A 17,458-nucleotide genomic window follows, 5' to 3' on the forward strand; every position below is an offset into this window, starting at 1 on the left:
TTACACTCCTGGTCACCCCCTCAAAACACTAAATCAAATTTGTCGGACATGGTCTGCCCCTGACAAACCCGAACTGATTGTCCTTGTGGAATCCTTGCCCCTCTTGTCACTCAGAATGTTTCTCTTAGAGTTTCCCTGCAAAATGTGCGGTTCATTGCCTTGCAGATTCCTGGTTTGTCCCAACCACTGTTCTTGAACATTACCTGTCCTCAATTCTCCTGGAGGAATAAGGTTTCAATATTAATATCAGGATCCTGCCAATTTCCGGCCTTAGCTTCCTGAGGGCCGGGGTCGGATTTACCAAATTTCAAGCTGCCGGACCCACTAACACCTCCTCCCCCTCAATGCTCATTCATTCAGGTACATCATAGTGCCCCTCCCTGATCTACATCATCCCACTCTATGGTGAATATAGATACAAAGTACTGACAAAAAACCCCAGCTAGGGAGCGGCAGCAACACCAGGACGAACCAGACACAGCTCTACCCCACCTTGGGGTCTGCGGGCGAGCGAGGAGCAGACCCCAGCCTGACTCCCCCGGCCCAGAACCGCAGGTGAGTCTGAGGGTCCATGTCCACGGCGCAGCCCGGGTGCCTGAAGGAGTGGTAATGTCGGCAAAGGGGATGTTGGAGATCGCCGATGACCAGCCACTGCATCTGGTGGAGCATCGGACGGGGAACAGGAGGCAACCCACCATCCCCAGGCCCATGGCTCCAGCTCTGACACAGTGGTCACAAATGTGGCAGCGACCTGTAACTGACACCCCAGACCCGTTACTGAGGCTCCCACTGACACCAAGTAAACAACAGGAGGAGCAGCAGAGGAGGAACAAAAGTAAAGGGAAAGGTGAAACTCTACTGCAGTAAAATATTGTTTTATATTCAGTATCTCAATATGGGACCATAGTGTGGCAATAGTTAGCATCTGATGCATGAAGAAACACTTCTCACTGTATTTTTATATACCAGTGACAATAAATCTATATCTAAAATAATCTAAAGCACTTTTTGGATTTTCCTCACTGTTACTCACCTGTATGTTTCATGTCCCCTTTTCACTCTCCTAATTTCTTTTTGAAGTAATCCCCTGCACTGTCTGTATCCTCTGGGACTACCTGCTGATTTGGGGCCTTGATCTTTACCATAAGCTTCTTATGTGTGAACCAGCTGCTGCATCATAGAATCATACAGTATAGGAGAGGCCCTTCAGTCCGTTGAATCTATACTATGAAAACTAAACCTACACTCGTCCCAACTTCCTGCTGTAGGCCCACAGCTGTGAATGTTTTGACATTTCAAGGGCTCATCCAAGCACTTTTTAAAGATTGTGAGTTTTCCCATCTCAACTGTCCTCCCAGGCAGTGCAATCCAGGCCCTCACCACCCTCTGGGTGAAAATGTCTGCCCTTAAATCTCCCTTGAACCTGCTGCCTTTAATTTAAACCTCGATTCTTGACCCGTCGACTAAGGGGGACAGCTGCTTTCTATCCACCCTGTCTGTGTCCCTCATTATCATACATACCTCAGTCAGGTTTTCCCTCAATTTTCTCTGTTCCAAAGAAAACAACCCAATCCTATCTACTTTCTCTTCATCACTGAAATTCTCCATCGCAGGTAGCATCCTGGTGAATCTCCTCTGCACTTCATATAGTGAGGTGACCAGAACCGCACACAGTACTCCAACTAATGTCCTGCACTGTTCCAATATAACGTCTCTGCTCTTATAATCTGTGCTATGATTGGTAAAGGCGGGGGTCCCAAATGCATTTTAAGCTACCCTGTTAACCTGTCCTCAACCTTCTGGAATCTGTGGACAAAAAAACCCCAAGATCCCCTTGTTCTTCTGAGCTTCCCCATTTCCTGCCATTCATTGAGTACTTCCTGGTCTTGTTCCTCCTTCCAGTGTGCATCACTTCACATTTATCAGGGGTCAATTCCATCTGACACTGATTAGCCAATCTAGCCGTACAGCACAGAAACAGACCCTTTGACCCAACTTGTCCATGCTGACCAGATATCTGATATAAAGCTGGCCGCATTTGATGGCATTTAGCTCACACCCCTCTGAACCCTCATATACCATCCAGGTGCTTCTTAAATGCTGTAACTGTACCAGCCCCCACCACTTCCTCTGGCTGCTTATTCCATACACGCACCACCCTCTGTGTGAAAATGTTGCCCCTTAGGTCCCTTTTACATCTTTCCCCTCTCACCTTAAACCTGTGCCTTCTACTTTTGGGATGCCCCACCCCAGGGAAAAAAACATTTCTATTTACCCTATCCATGCCCCTCACAATTTCATAAAGGTCACCCCCACAGCGTCTCGACACTCCAGAGGAGAATAGCCCCAGCCTATTCAGCCTCTCCCTATAGCTCAAACCCTCCAACCCTGGCAACATCCTTGTAAATCTTCTCTGAACTGACCAATCTGTTTCTACCCTCCTGTATCCGAGCACATTCCTCCTCGCTGTCAACCATCTGTAAGCTTACTTCCCATCTCCGTACCTCCGCTGCCACATTCTCACCACCGTCATTTATTAACATCACAAACAATAAGAGACCCAGCACTGGTCCCTGTCACTGTTTCCTGTCCCAAAGCCAATTTTGGATTCAAATTGTCCGGGCACCCTGAATCCTGTGTGCTTCTTTTTTTTTAACCTTTTCTCCAGTCTCCCTCATGCGATCTTGTCAAAGATTTTTCTGAAATCCATATAAACTACATCAACAACATTACCCTCATCTTAACAGTTGGCCACCTCCTCAAAATAAGGCCATACTGATCAAACCTTGCCTCTCCACGTGGAGATTAATCGTCTCTTTCAGAATTTTCTCCAGTGGTCTCCCTATGATTGATGTGAGACCCAATGCACTGTAATTCCCTGCTTTATCCCACCCTTCGCACGCAGTGGAACCACATTCACTGTCCTCCTGTCCTCAAGCCCCTCCCTGTGGCCAGAGTGGAATTACAGCTTTGGGCCGGGTGCTGGTGATTTCCTTCCTCATCTCCCACAGCGGCTGTCTACTTTTGTGAAGGACTTTGATTTGAACAAAATGTTGCAACCGGAGGTGTTATCCCTGGGGATGAGTGAGTGAGAAAATGATTGAGTCAAAACCTGTGGAGCTGGAGAAGCCCAGCAGGTCAGGCAGCATCTGAGGAGGAGGGAAGTCAAAATGATCAAATTGTCTCGTCCTCAATCTGTTCTCAATTTCATGTTTAGTGGTACATTGACATCTACTGCAAACAGATAAACAAAGGGCTGCATTTATAATAAAATGAGTGGCACAGCCACACAGACACAAACTCAGTGTGCAGATAGAGAGGGGAGGGTTCTAGACAGGACACAAGAATTAAGAGTAGAACTGGTGATTCCTTCAGCTTGCAGACAATTCAGTAATGTCATGGATAAACTGATGGTGGCCTCAACTCCACTTTCATGTCTGTTTTGATCAAAACTTTGCCCAACTCAGCCTTGCGGAGATTCAATGATCCAAACTTCACTTCTGTCTTGGGGGGGTGGTGAGAATTGCACAGACTAACAACCTCCGTGAGGAGGGCTTTCCAGAATTCCCGAGGAAATTAATACCGGATCGGGGGCTGAGAAAAATCAAGGTTATGTAAAACATCGACGATGAGGAAATTAATGGAATTAAAGAGTGGCAAATCCCCCCAGGACCTCCTGGCGCTTTGTGTAAAATGTAGGGGAGCACTTTGTAGACACCCCTTTCAGAGATCCCTAGCTATAAGATTTGAACGTCTGGATTGGAAAATTGCATCATGTCACTCCAATTTTTAAGGAGGATGAAACAGAGAATTACAGACCAATTTCCCAAAAAATCTGTGGTCAGGAAATTGTTGGAGTTGACAATAAAGAATAGAATAACCTCGAACATTTTCAGTTAATGAGGGAGAGCCAGCATGGATACTTGACAGACAGGTCATGCCTGACAAATTTTATTGAATTTTTTGACTAAGTTGGATATTGTTTATATGGACTTCCAGAGGCAGGATAAAATTCCCCACTGTAAACGAAGGTAGAAACTCATGGAATTTAGGACAAATTACTGATATGGCTGGGAAATTGGTTGAGTTAGGGACCCATGTTGGCAGGATATGACCCGTGGTGCCTGTGTGAATCTGTGTGAGGGTGGGAGTTTATACAATACCTATGAACAACCTGGGTAATGGCAGTGAAATTTATATTCCAAATTCACTGGTCACACAAAAATAGGCAGGAGTGTGGACGGTGTTTTCTTAAAAAATCATTTATTGGATGTGGCATCATCAGTTGGGTCAGCTTTCATTGCCCATCCCTAACTGCCCAGAGTCAACCGCATTGCTGTGGGTCTGGAGTCGCATGTAGGCCAGACCAGGTAAGGATGACTGTTTCCTTCCCTAAAGGGCAATAATGAAGCAGATTGGTTTTTCCTGACAGTCGGCAATAGATTCACGGTCATCATTAGATCAGAGTCTTATTTCCAGATTACCACTGGATTCAAATTCCAGCAACTGCCATGGCAGGATTCAAACAGAACGTTACCTGGCTATCCATATTTATAATCTAGCAGCGGTACCACTAGGCCATTGCCTCTCCTGCATAGCTGATAGTATAAAGTTACAAAGTAAACAAGCAAAACTGTGACTGATAGATTGTAACGTAAGCAAGTGTGAGGTTATCCATCTTAGATCGAGAAAGGATAGCTCAGGGTATTTTCTAGATGGCATGAAGTTAAACACAGTGAATTTCCAAAGAGACTTCAGGTGTGTAGATCTTTAAAATGTTATGAACAGACACAGTAAATAAACAAGAAAGCTAGTAGGATTCTGGCCTTTACATCTAGGGAACTGGATTGTAAGGATGCAGAAGTTATGTTGTGGTTATCCAAAACACAGGTTAGACCCCACTTGGATTATTGTGAGCAGATCTGGGCACCACATCTCAGGAAGGATGTTTTGGCCTTGGAGGGAGTATAACGTAGGTTTACAAGAATAATGTCTGGGTTAAATAATGAGGAGTGATTATAAAAATTAGGTCTGGTTTCTCTAAAATTTAGAAGGCTGAGGGGTGATCTGTTCAAAGTCTTCAAAATATTAACATGAAAAGAAAGGGTAGATAAACTATTTCTGCTGGTTCAGGATTCTAGACCTGGAGGCAAGTCTAAGAATTGGGGCCAGACCATTCAGGAGAGATGTTAGGAAGCACTTCTATACACAAAAGGGTGGTAAATGTTTGGAACTGTCTTCCAGAAATAGCAATGGATGCTGGATTAGTTAATTCTAAATCTGAGATTAATACATTTTTGTGAAGCAAGGGTATTAAGGGATCTGGGCCAAAGGCAAGTATATGCCGTTAGGCCATAGATCAGGTATGGTCTCACGGAATGATGGGACAGAACTGAGGGGCTGAATAGCCTCTTCCTGTTCTTATGATCCTAAAATAAAGTGTCCTCATCACAGCCTTAAATGAGACGCTAGTAGAATTTAACAGTTAGACCACAGTTGGAATACAGTGAGCAGTTTTGGGCCTGTTATTTAAGGAATGATATATTGACATTGGAGGCAGTTGAGAGATGGCTCACTGAGCTAATACCAGGTACGGAGGGACTGTCTTATTAGGAGAGGTTGATCAGGTTGGGTCTGTATTCATTAGAGTTTAGAAGAGTGAGAGGCAAGGTAGCTCAGTAGTGTTGCCTCACAACACCAGTGACCCGTGTTTGATCCCTCCCTCAGGTCACTGTCTGTGTGGAGTTTGCGTATTCTCCCTCTGCCTGTGTGGGTTTCCTCCCACCGTCCAATGACATGCAGGTTAGGGTGGACTGGCCATGTTAAATTGCCCAGGGTGCGCAGGCTAGGTGAGTTAGCTGTGGAAAGTGTGGGAGCTTGCGTGGGATGCTCTTCAGATGATTGGTGTAGGTCGATGGGCTGAATGGTCTCTTTCTGCACTGTCGGGATTCTATTGAAACACACAACCTTCTTTTGGGTCTTAAAGGGGTAGATGTGGAGAGGCTGTTTCTTGCTGTGGGAGACCTTGGGACCAGAGGGTATCATCTCAGAGTAAGGGGTCACACATTTAGGACAGCGATGTGAGGAATTTCCTCACTCAGAAGGTAATGAATCTGTCGAGTTCTTTACAGCAAAGTGTTGTTGAGGCTAGATCAGTAAGTGTATTCAAGACTGAGACAGACAGATAGTTAACCAGTTGTAGGTTTCGAGGGATATGGGGAAAAGGCAGGAAAGTGAAGTTGAAAATTATCGGATCATCCATGATCTCATTGACTGTTGGAGCAGACTTGATGGGCTGAATGGCCTATTTCTGCCACTATATCCTGTGGTCTATTGATAACTGCTTCAGATTCTTCGAAAGAGGAACCGCCCTCTCAGTATCCAATCTGTTGTTGATTCCTGTGCACAGCCTTCCCTCAGAGAAAGAACATTTCACTTAGAAATCCTTCAGGTGCTTCTTCTCAGAAATGTTTCCAGTGTCATTGTGTCTTTTCTGACGTTAGGAAACTAAAACTGGATCTGGGTGTGGGTCATAGAGAACACGAGTTTTATAGCGTGGAAAGATGCCATTTGGCCCATGATGTCTGCAGCAGTTCTCCAGCTCCTATCCACTGCAGTTCCATTATCCAGCTGTGGGCCTGTAGCCTTGTTTGCAATGATACTTCAAATGTTCATCTGCATGTTTCTTAAATGTTGTGATAGTTCTCACCTCTAACCACCCATTTCGAGCCTGAGTTACCGTCCCTTAACTGTATGCCCCCTGATTCTTGATCACTCTGCAAAAGAAAAAAGTTTTCTTCCTGTGTCTCCTATCTTCATCATTTTCGACACCTCGATCAGACACTCCCCTGCCTCAGCCTTCTCTGCTCTGAGGAAAACATCCCCCAGCTTGTTGTGTCAGTATTTACATCTGAATCACTGCAGCCCAGGCAACAGCCTCTGGGGAACCTCCTCTGTGCCGTCTCTAGTGTAATCACTTCCTCTCTATCATGTAGTGACCAGAACTGCACTCAGTGCACCAGCTGTGACCTAATTAACATTATATACAGCTCCATCATCACCTCCCTGCTCTTGTATTCAATGTCTCACCTAATAAAGGCAAGTATCCCATCAGCCTCCTGAACCACCTTATCTACCCGACCTGCTGCCTTCAAGGATCTATGGGCACGTGCACCAAGGTTCCTCTGAGCCCTGTACTTCCTCGGGTTCTACCATTCAATGTGTGCTCCCTTACCTTGCTGGTCCTTCCAAAATACATCACCTCACCCATTTTGGGATTAAATCCCATTTACTACTGTTCAGCCCATCTACATCATCCTGTAGCTTCCCTCCTCGCTGTTGATCACACCAGTGTCACCCTCCAAAATTCATCTAGTGCCTAAAAGAACATTCCCAAATGGGTAATACGCACAACGCAGCAAAGGAAACTGTTTCTTTTTCTGTGTTATGCCTGTAGCACACTGGGACCTGAATCCAATTATAAAACACACAACTTTTTGATGAGCTCAAAGCCTGAGGCCGGGTCCACAGGTCCCCAGCTCCTCAGGGTATCAGGGCTGGGGTGTGTTGAACTCTGCCCCTTCCCACAACCTCCCTGCTCCTCTGCCCATCCCTTGGCACTTAGTCCTGGGCCTTGGCAAGTGCCAGTCTACAACACTCAGTTTACGGTCAGCTCCTGGTGAGAAGGCTGGGGCGCGATGTGCTACAGGTTGCCCCTGTCCAGCCCGAGCTTTGGGTCCAACACCATGGCGGCTGAAGGTGCCAGAGGGCAGCAACGGGACATTGATGGGCAGCATAGAGCAGGAGAGTGGCTCCTTACCAACAGGTTCACCAAAAACAGGGCACCATGCCAGGTGGTACCACTGAGGGGAGGCCAGGAAGGGCAGATGGAGTGGGGGAGGGAAGAGAGACGGAAGAGGGAAGGGAGGTGGAGAGGAGAGGAGAGGGAGGGGAATGAGAGGGGAATGGTCAGGAGGAAGAGTTGGAGGAACGATGGAAGAGGAGTGGGAGGGGAGTGGAAAGGAGGAGGAGTGCAAAGGGAAGGAGATCATTTTCTTGAGTCCAGGAGCAGAGCTCTTGGGGCAGTGTCTAGATTCCAAATTTGTGACCCAGAGTGAGAGGAAGCTGATGATTGAGTGAGAGATAACAAGGTGTGGAGCTGGAGAAAAGTTCTGAAGGGTCCTAACCCAAAACGTCAGATCTTCTGCTCCCCTGATGCTGCCTGGCCCGATGCGTTCTTCCAGCTCCGCACTGTGTTATCTCTGTCTCCAGCATCAGCAGAGCTTACCATCTCTGATGATTGAGTGCGATTTGACTGAGTATCTGTTTGTTATCACTGACATCTTTCTCCCCCTCTGGCCCACTTACCTCACATGCCCCACCCCTGCATCTCATCCACTTGTTTATTCTCCCCCCCTCACCCATTTACCTCTCCTCTATTTTACTCACTTGCTGCAAATCCCCCCCTTCCCATTTACCCCGAAACCCTTCAGCCAGTGACTTCATTCACCTTGCACCTTTAACTCTCACCCTTTTACCCATGTGCTCCCATTCCATTCATCAACTTCATCTACTTCTTTTACACTTGTTTCTATCTCCTCCCCCCAACACCATGCACCAACCTTTACACACTTTTTTCATTCTACCCCTCACTCCCCTAGCCAAGCTCTTACCATACAGCTCCAATACCAACAATGTGGACACCTACCCAGGTATGTTCTGTACATAAAAAGCAGGACAAATCCAACCTGGCCATTTACTGCCCCATCAGTCTCCTCTCGATCATCAGTAAAGTGATGGAAGGTGTCAGTAACAGAGCTATTAAGCAGGACTTGCTCAGCAATAACCTGCTCAGCGATGCCCAGTTTGGGTTCCACCAGGACCACTCTGCTCCTGACCTCATTACAGCCTTGGCTCAAACATGGACAAAAGAGCTGAATTCCAGAGGGTGAGATGAGAGTGACAGCCCTTGACATCAAGGCTGCATTCGACCGAGTGTGGCATCAAGAAGCCCTTGCAAAACTGGAATCAATGGGTATCAGTGAGCAAACCTGCCAGATAGGAAGATGAGATAACATGGTGTAGAGCTGGATGAACACAGCAGGCCAAGCAGTATTGGAGGAGCAGGAAAGCTGACGTTTTGGGCCAAGACACTTCTTCAGAAATGGGGCGGAGAAGGGGGTTGTGAAATAAATAGGGAGAGAAGGGGAGGCGGATAAAAGATGGATAGAGGAGAAGATAGGTGGATAGGAGACAGACAGGTCAAGGAGGCGGAGATGGAGCCAGTAAAGGTGAGTGTGGGTGGGGTGGTAGGGAGGAGATAGGTCAGTCCAGGGAGGACAGGTAGGTCAAGGGGGCGGGATGAGGTTAGTAGGCAGGAGATGGGGGTGGAGCTTGAGGTGGGAGGAGGGAATAGGTAAGAGGAAGGACAGGTTAGAGAGGCAGGGATGAGCTGGTTTTGGGATGTGGTAGGGGGAGGGGGGATTTTGAAACTTGTGAAGTCCACATTGATACCATTGAGCTGCAGGGTTCCCAGGCGGAATATGAGTTGCTGCTCCTGCAACCTTCGGGTGGCATCATTGTGGCACTGCAGGAGGCCCATGATGGACATGTTGTCTAAGGAATGGGAGGGGGAGTTGAAATGGTTTGCGACTGGCAGGTGCAGTTGTTTAGTGCGAACTGGGCATAGATGTTCTGCAAAGCAGTCCCCAAACCTCCGCTTGGTTTCCCTGATGTATAGGAGGTCACAACGGAAACAGCAGATGCAGGATATCACATTGGCAGATGTGAAGGTGAACATCTGCTTGATGTGGAAAGTCTTCTTGGGGCCTGGGATTAGTGTGGACTTGCTGGGCCGAATGGCCTATTTTCCACTCTGTGGGGCACGTGCAATTTCCTTCTTTTTGGTGTGAGTTTTGGCATCAATACAAGACTCTGGCATCTGTTGGATTAAGGTGGTATTGCAGCTGATCAGACAGCAGTGATTCCCTCAGCTCTCCATCACTGGCCTCAACTCATCTGTCGGTCTGTTGTGGACAAATTGTTGGAGATTAATTGCTGTGATTCGTCACCAACCCCATTCCCATTGTATCAAGCTAATGCCATAGAAGGTGTACTGGATGGATATTAAATCCTTTCTCTATCCTGTAATTCCAAGGTTCCGGGTCAGCTGTGATTTAATATTTCATTGTGATCTTATTTGGAAAAACAGAAGCATTTCAGTTATTTTTATAACCCCTGTAAATGATGTTAAAATAAATCTATAGTCTATAATTTCTCTATAGTTACAATCTGATGAACAATAAAGTGAAATATAAAGAGGATTGCTTGCAAGTTTCTGATTATCAATAGGAGCAAGCCCCAGTCTCTCATTAACTTTAACTATTTGATTGTTAAAGATTGACCGATTCAATAAAAATAGACCATGTCCACAGGGTCACCATGCACAAAGTTCTGGATAAGGGTGGAATGATGTACATAAAACTGCCCTCGAGGTACAGATACTTCCTCACAGCAGCAGGACCCTGAGTTCCATTCTAGCCTTGGGCAATTTTCTGTGTGGAGTTTGCATGTGCTCCCTGTGTCTGCGTGGGTTTCCTCTGGGTGCTCTGGGTTCCTCCCACAGTCCAAAGATGTGCAGGTTAGAGTGGATTGGCCGTGGGAAATTGCACACAGTGCCCAGGGATGAGTAGGTTAGGTATATTAGCCACAGGAAATGCAGTGTTACAGGGATAGAGCAGGGGTCTGAGTCTGGGTATGATACTCTTCAGGGGACTGGTGTAGATTTCTTGGGCCAATTGGCCTGTTTCCACAATGTGGAGATTCTATTCTATTCAATTCTAAACTCAAGCCCTTCAAAGAGTTTGAGGAAATGGGGCCCATACAGTTCGTGGTTCAGAACAATGAGAAGCGATCTCATTGAAACATATAGGTTTCTGAAGGGGCTTGAACAGGTCCAATGCTGAAATGTGGTTTCTCCTTGTCTAGAGACATGGCTTACAGTGCCAGGGACTTGGGTTCAATTCCCACCTTGGACGGCTGAGTTTGCACATTCTCCATGTGACTGCATTGCTTTCTGCCGGCTGCTCCTGTTTCCTCCCACAGTCCAAATATGTGCAGGTTAATTGGAGTTACGGTGGCAAATTGCCCCATAGATAGGCAGGTTAGGTGGCTTAGCCATGGTAAAAACTCCAAACAGGGTTACAGGGATGGGGTGGAGCCGTGGTTTCGGATGGCATGCTCTTCAAAGGGTTGTTGCAGATTTGATGGGCCAAATGGCCTTTTCTGCACTATGAGGATTCCATGATTATCTGATTCTGTGACACATTTGCAGGACAAGTGCGGCCGTTTTGGATTGCTATAAGGAAACACTTCTTCAGTCAAAAGGCTGTGAATTGATGCTGCAGTTGTTGTGAGAAATGGGGAGACCTTTTCTGGTCTGTTTCTCCATTGGTCATGGTATCGTTTGACTCAAGACCTATCACTAACCATTGTACATACTGCTGAATTCTGAATGCACCTTCCCTATAAGAACAGCAGGTGGTTTGAGAGAGATAATGGGAACTGCAGATGCTGGAGAATCTGAGATAATAAAGTGTGGAGGTGGAAGAACACAGCAGGCCCAGCAGCATCTCAGGAGCACAAAAGCTGATGTTTCGGCCTTAGGCCCTTCTTTGAAGCATGTGATCTGAAAGTTCTGCATGTAGCTGGGCTTTCTGCTGAAACACAACCAATCAGCAACGAGTCTCGCTTCAGCCTGCAGACTGCAGTCATTGAGATGAGCAGGCAGCATGGAGTTTGATTCCACCCCAAACTTCCACCCCAACCTTCAGTTCACCTGGGCCATCTCCAGCACATCGCTCACCTTCCTGGACCTCTCAGTCTCCATCTCAGGCAACCAGCTTGTAACTGATGTCCATTTCAAGCCCACCGACTCCCACAGCTACCTAGAATACACCTCCTCCCACCCACCCTCCTGCAAAAATTCCATCCCCTATTCCCAATTCCTCCGCCTCCGCCGCATCTGCTCCCACGATAAGACATTCCACTCCCGCACATCCCAGATGTCCAAGTTCTTCAAGGACCGCAACTTTCCCCCCACGGTGATCGAGAACGCCCTTGACCGCGTCTCCCGTATTTCCCGCAACACATCACTCACACCCCACCCCCGCCACAACCGCCCAAAGAGGATCCCCCTCGTTCTCACACACCACCCCACCAACCTCCGGATACAACGCATCATCCTCCGACACTTCCGCCATCTACAATCCGACCCCACCACCCAAGACATTTTTCCATCCCCTCCCCTGTCTGCTTTCCGGAGAGACCACTCTCTCCGTGACTCCCTTGTTCGCTCCACACTGCCCTCCAACCCCACCACACCCGGCACCTTCCCCTGCAACCACAGGAAATGCTACACTTGCCCCCACACCTCCTCCCTCACCCCCATCCCAGGCCCCAAGATGACATTCCACATTAAGCAGAGGTTCACCTGCACATCTGCCAATGTGGTATACTGCATCCACTGTACCCGGTGCAGCTTCCTCTACATTGGGGAAACCAAGCGGAGGCTTGGGGACCGCTTTGCAGAACACCTCCGCTCGGTTCGCAATAAACAACTGCACCTCCCAGTCGCAAACCATTTCCACTCCCCCTCCCATTCTCTAGATGACATGTCCATCATGGGCCTCCTGCAGTGCCACAATGATGCCACCCGAAGGTTGCAGGAACAGCAACTCATATTCCGCCTGGGAACCCTGCAGCCCAATGGTATCAATGTGGACTTCACCAGCTTCAAAATCTCCCCTTCCCCCACCGCATCCCAAAACCAGCCCAGTTTGTCCCCTCCACCCCACTGCACCACACAACCAGCCCAGCTCTTCCCCCCCACCCACTGCATCCCAAAACCAGCCCAGTTCGTCCCCTCACCCCACTGCATCCCAAAACCAGCCCAGCCTGTCTCTGCCTCCCTAACCTGTTCTTCATCTCACCCATCCCTTCCTCCCACCCGAAGCCGCACCTCCATCTCCTACCTACTAACCTCATCCCACCTCCTTGACCTGTCCATCTTCCCTGGACTGACCTATCCCCTCCCTACCTCCCCACCTATACTCTCCTCTCCACCTATCTTCTTTACCCTCCATCTTCGGTCCGCCTCCCCCTCTCTCCCTATTTCTTCCAGAACCCTCTCCCCCTCCCCCTTTTCTGATGAAGGGTCTAGGCCCGAAACGTCAGCTTTTGTGCTCCTGAGATGCTGCTTGGCCTGCTGTGTTCATCCAGCTTCACATTTTATTATCTTGGTGTTTGATTGGTCTTTGACCAGCCATGAACATGTGAACCACCAGGCTCTGGTAAGCTGCAATTCCACCTCCTTCCAACAGATGTCACTATCTGGTGCAGTTACCTAAATTTCAACATGAGGAACCTTCCTTTTCCCAAACATTTGGCATCTTCTGTTTCACTTTATCCTCATCCGTATTCATCCAGGGAGCTCCAGCTTCTGATTTAATTTCTATCACTCTCAAGGGAATTAATTCACTCTGTATCTGAACAAACATTTTCTGCCCAAAACATTCTTTCCTCAAACAACGGATAAAGGTGCAATTAAAACATTTAAAATTGAATGAAACAGAACATTACGGAAAATGCAACAGAATTCAAATGTTTTCCATTTAGTATGTTCCAGTCTGAGGGATCTTTTATTTACTTTTTTAATTTCAAAAGTTTTTTTTTCATAAACATCTCTTTGTATACATAGATTGACACAAAAGCAGTTTGGTTCTGTACAGTTGCATGTGAAGTAAACACAAAACTTTGGCATTTCACTCTCCACAAAACAAAGGCCTGTCTTACACCTACAATACTAACATTTACATATATCTGACAAACTAATGGGGTCCAATAACTGAAGTGGCCACAATTTCCCTTCAACTGGAACCCCTCATATGGTGGTCTTTCCCCGCTGTCCCAAGCTCTAGTGCGCTCCTCAGTGCGTGGTCCTGGACCTTGGAACGTGCCAGTCTGTAACACTCAGTCAGGGTCAGCTCCTTGCTCTGGAAGGCCACCAAGTTTTGGGCAGAGCAAGGGGAGTCTTTCACCGACTTGATGGTCCTCCTGGCACAGTCGGTGTTTGTCTCAGTGTGCGTCCCAGGAGACAGTCCATAGAGCACAGACTCCCAGTCATGGACTTCCTCGACACAAACCATTGTATGACTCGCTAGACATTTATTGCAAAAGCACATTCCAGAAGATGAGCGACAGCCTCAATACCAGCCCTCCACCCTCGCAGCTACTTCGAGATAGCACAAACTGCCCGGGTGTACCTGAAGGATCTCACAAGCAGTGCCTTTCTCACCACCAGCCAGGCGATGTCCTGGTGCTTGTTGGAAAGTTCTGTTGATGAGGCGTTTTGCCAAATAACTTTGACAGTCTGCTCAGGGAACAACCGACAGGATCCACCCTCTCCTTTCCCCACAGGGTCTCAAGGACACTATGTGCTGACCACTTCCTGATGGACTGTGATCAAAGGGGTTTTCCTTCACAAATGTCTCCACGAAGGACAGGGGATACGGAACGGTCCAACGACTTGGAGCGAGGCCAGTCCCATCCTTCACATCCAGGGACAGGTGGAACCTCAGTACGTACTGCCACCTGGTGTTTACGTACCGAGGGTCTACACACAGAGCGATGCAGCCGCGCACAAAGGTGGCTGTCAGGGTCGGGGTGATACTGGGCATGTCCCTCCCCCCCCCCACTCCCCACCTTATCCAGAGTCTTGTACATGGAGACCCTGTGGACCCGGTCTATCTTAGAGCTCCAGACCAAAAGATGGCTCAGATGAAACAGTGTAGTTTTGGGGAATGGGCCAGACCTGGACCAAGGACAACACTGAGAGCCCCTCACACCCGATGACCAGGTTTTTACCCACAATTCAGAGGGAGCTGTGCTCCCAAACGTCCAGTTTCTGCTTCACTTCAACAATGAGTTCCTCCCAAGAATTTTGAACATGCCCTGGTCCCCCTGAACCATATTCCCAGCACCCTCAGGTAATCCATCCTGACAGCGAAGGGAATGAAGGATCGGTCGATCCAATCCCCAAAGAACACGGCGTCAATCTTGTCCCGATTGATCATGGCTCCTGAGGCCAGTTCGATCTGGTCATGATCACTGACAGCGGATCCGAGCAGAAAACAGCGACCTTATCAATGTACAGGGCGGCTTTGACCTATGGGCCCCCACTGCCTGGAATAGTACCACCCCCCCCCCCCCCCCAACCCCCCGACTCAGACTCACATCCTTCCTGATGGACACAGCAATGGGCTCTGTACAACACACAAACAAACACAGCAGGAGGGAGTGGGCAGCCCTGCCTGACCCTGGATCCGATCGGGAAACTTCCTGATTCCCACCCGTTGATTGAGACTGCGCTAACGATGTTGGTGTAGAGCAGTCGATCCATTTGCAGATTCGCTCCCCAAAGCCCATTTTGGAGAGAAAGTCCCATGTGTAGGTGTGTGATATCCTGCCAAAGGCCTTCTCCTGGCCCAGGCTGATGGGCATCCACCCCGCTGCCCTGCAAACTCGGCACAGCCCGAAGCTGGAATCGAACGCAGGCCCCTGGCTCTTTGAGAGGCTGCAGCGCTAACCCCTGAGTCACAGTGCTCTTGGTATTTGTCATGTTTTGAGGTGTAGTCTATTGCTGTTGGTCTCTTTCCTTCTCCTACCTGGGGCTGTCCATGTGTCACATTAGTCTGTCTCACTCCATTCTCACACCTTCCACTCCGCACCCACCTCCCCCACCCCACTCCCCACCCCACTCCGCACCCCACTCCGCAGCCCCCCACCCCACTCCACTCCGCACCCTCCTACCCCACCCCACTCCGTACCCCACTCCACCTCCCCATTCCGCACTCCACTCCTCCACCCCTCTCCACACCCCCCACCCCCAACCCATTTGCACACCACTACCCCACCCCACTCCGCACCCCACTCCGCACCCCCCTTTCCCACCCCACTCTGCACCCCCTTTCCCACCCCACTCCGCACGCCCCTCCCCCACCCCACTCCACACACCACTCCGCACCCCCCGACCCCACTCCGCACCCCCGACCCCACTCCACACCCACCTCCCCCACCCAACTCCGCACCCCCCTCCCCCACCTCACTCCCCACCTTCCTCCCCCACCCCACTCCGCACCCCCCTCCCCATTCCACTCCACACCCCCTCCCGCACCCCACTCCGCACCCCACTCCGCACCCTCCTACCCCACCCCACTCCGCACCCCCCTCCACCTCCCCACTCTGCATTCCCCTCCCCCACCCATCTCCAACCCCCTTCCCCCAACCCTTTCCGCACCCCACTCCCCCATCCCACTCCGCACCCCCCCACCCCACTCCACTCCGCACCCACCCCCCCACCCCACTCCGCACACCACTCCGCACCCCCCCACCCCACTCCATACCCCCCGACCCCACACCGCACCCCCCTCCCCCACGTCACTCCCCACCTCACTCTTCACCCCCTTCCCCACCCCACTGTGCACACCACTCCGCACCCCCTTCCCCCACCCCCTCCTCACCCCCTCCCCCACCCCACTCCGCACACCACACCACCACCCCACTCCGCACCCACCTCTCCCCCACCCCACACCACAACCCCCACCACACCCCGCACCCCCCTCCCCCACCCCACTCCGCAACCCACTCCACGCCCCAATCTCTCAACCCACTCCGCACCCCCCACCACTACCTCTGCACCCCCCTCCATGCCGCACCCCACACCACCATCTCCGCACCTCCCCTCCCCCACCCCACTCGGTGCCCCCCTCCCCCACACCACTCCGCACCCCCTCCCCCACACCACTCCACACACCCCTCCCCCAACCCACTCCACACCACCCCACCACCTCCGTACCTCCCCTGCTCCACACCACTCCACACTACCCCACTACCTCCACACCTCCCCTCCCCCAGCACAATCTCCGCAACTCCCCTCCCCCACACCACTCCGCACCCCCCTCCCCCACACCACTCCGCACCCTCCTCCCCAACCCATTCCACACCACCCCACCACCTCCGCACCTCCCCTCCCCCACACCACTCCGCACCCCCCTCCCCCAACCCACTCCACACCACCCCACCACCTCCGCACCTCCCCTCCCCCAACCCACTCCGCACCACCCCACCACCTCCGCACCTCCCCTCCCCCACTACCTCCGCACCTCCCCTCCCCCACCCCACTCCGCACCCTCCTCCCCCACACCACTCCGCAACCCCCACGACGTCTGCACCTCCCCTCCCCCACCACCATCTCCACAACACCACCCCCAACCCACTCCGCACCCCCTCCCCCAACCCACTCTGCACCCACCATCACCCCCACCCACCCAGTGCCGCCTTCTCTCCCACCACCTCCACACCCCCCTCCCCCCCACCTCCGCCCCTCTCCCACCACCTCCAC

The sequence above is a fragment of the Stegostoma tigrinum genome, chromosome 38, assembly GCF_030684315.1.
Source record: "Stegostoma tigrinum isolate sSteTig4 chromosome 38, sSteTig4.hap1, whole genome shotgun sequence".
NCBI classification, from domain to species: Eukaryota; Metazoa; Chordata; class Chondrichthyes; order Orectolobiformes; family Stegostomatidae; genus Stegostoma; species Stegostoma tigrinum.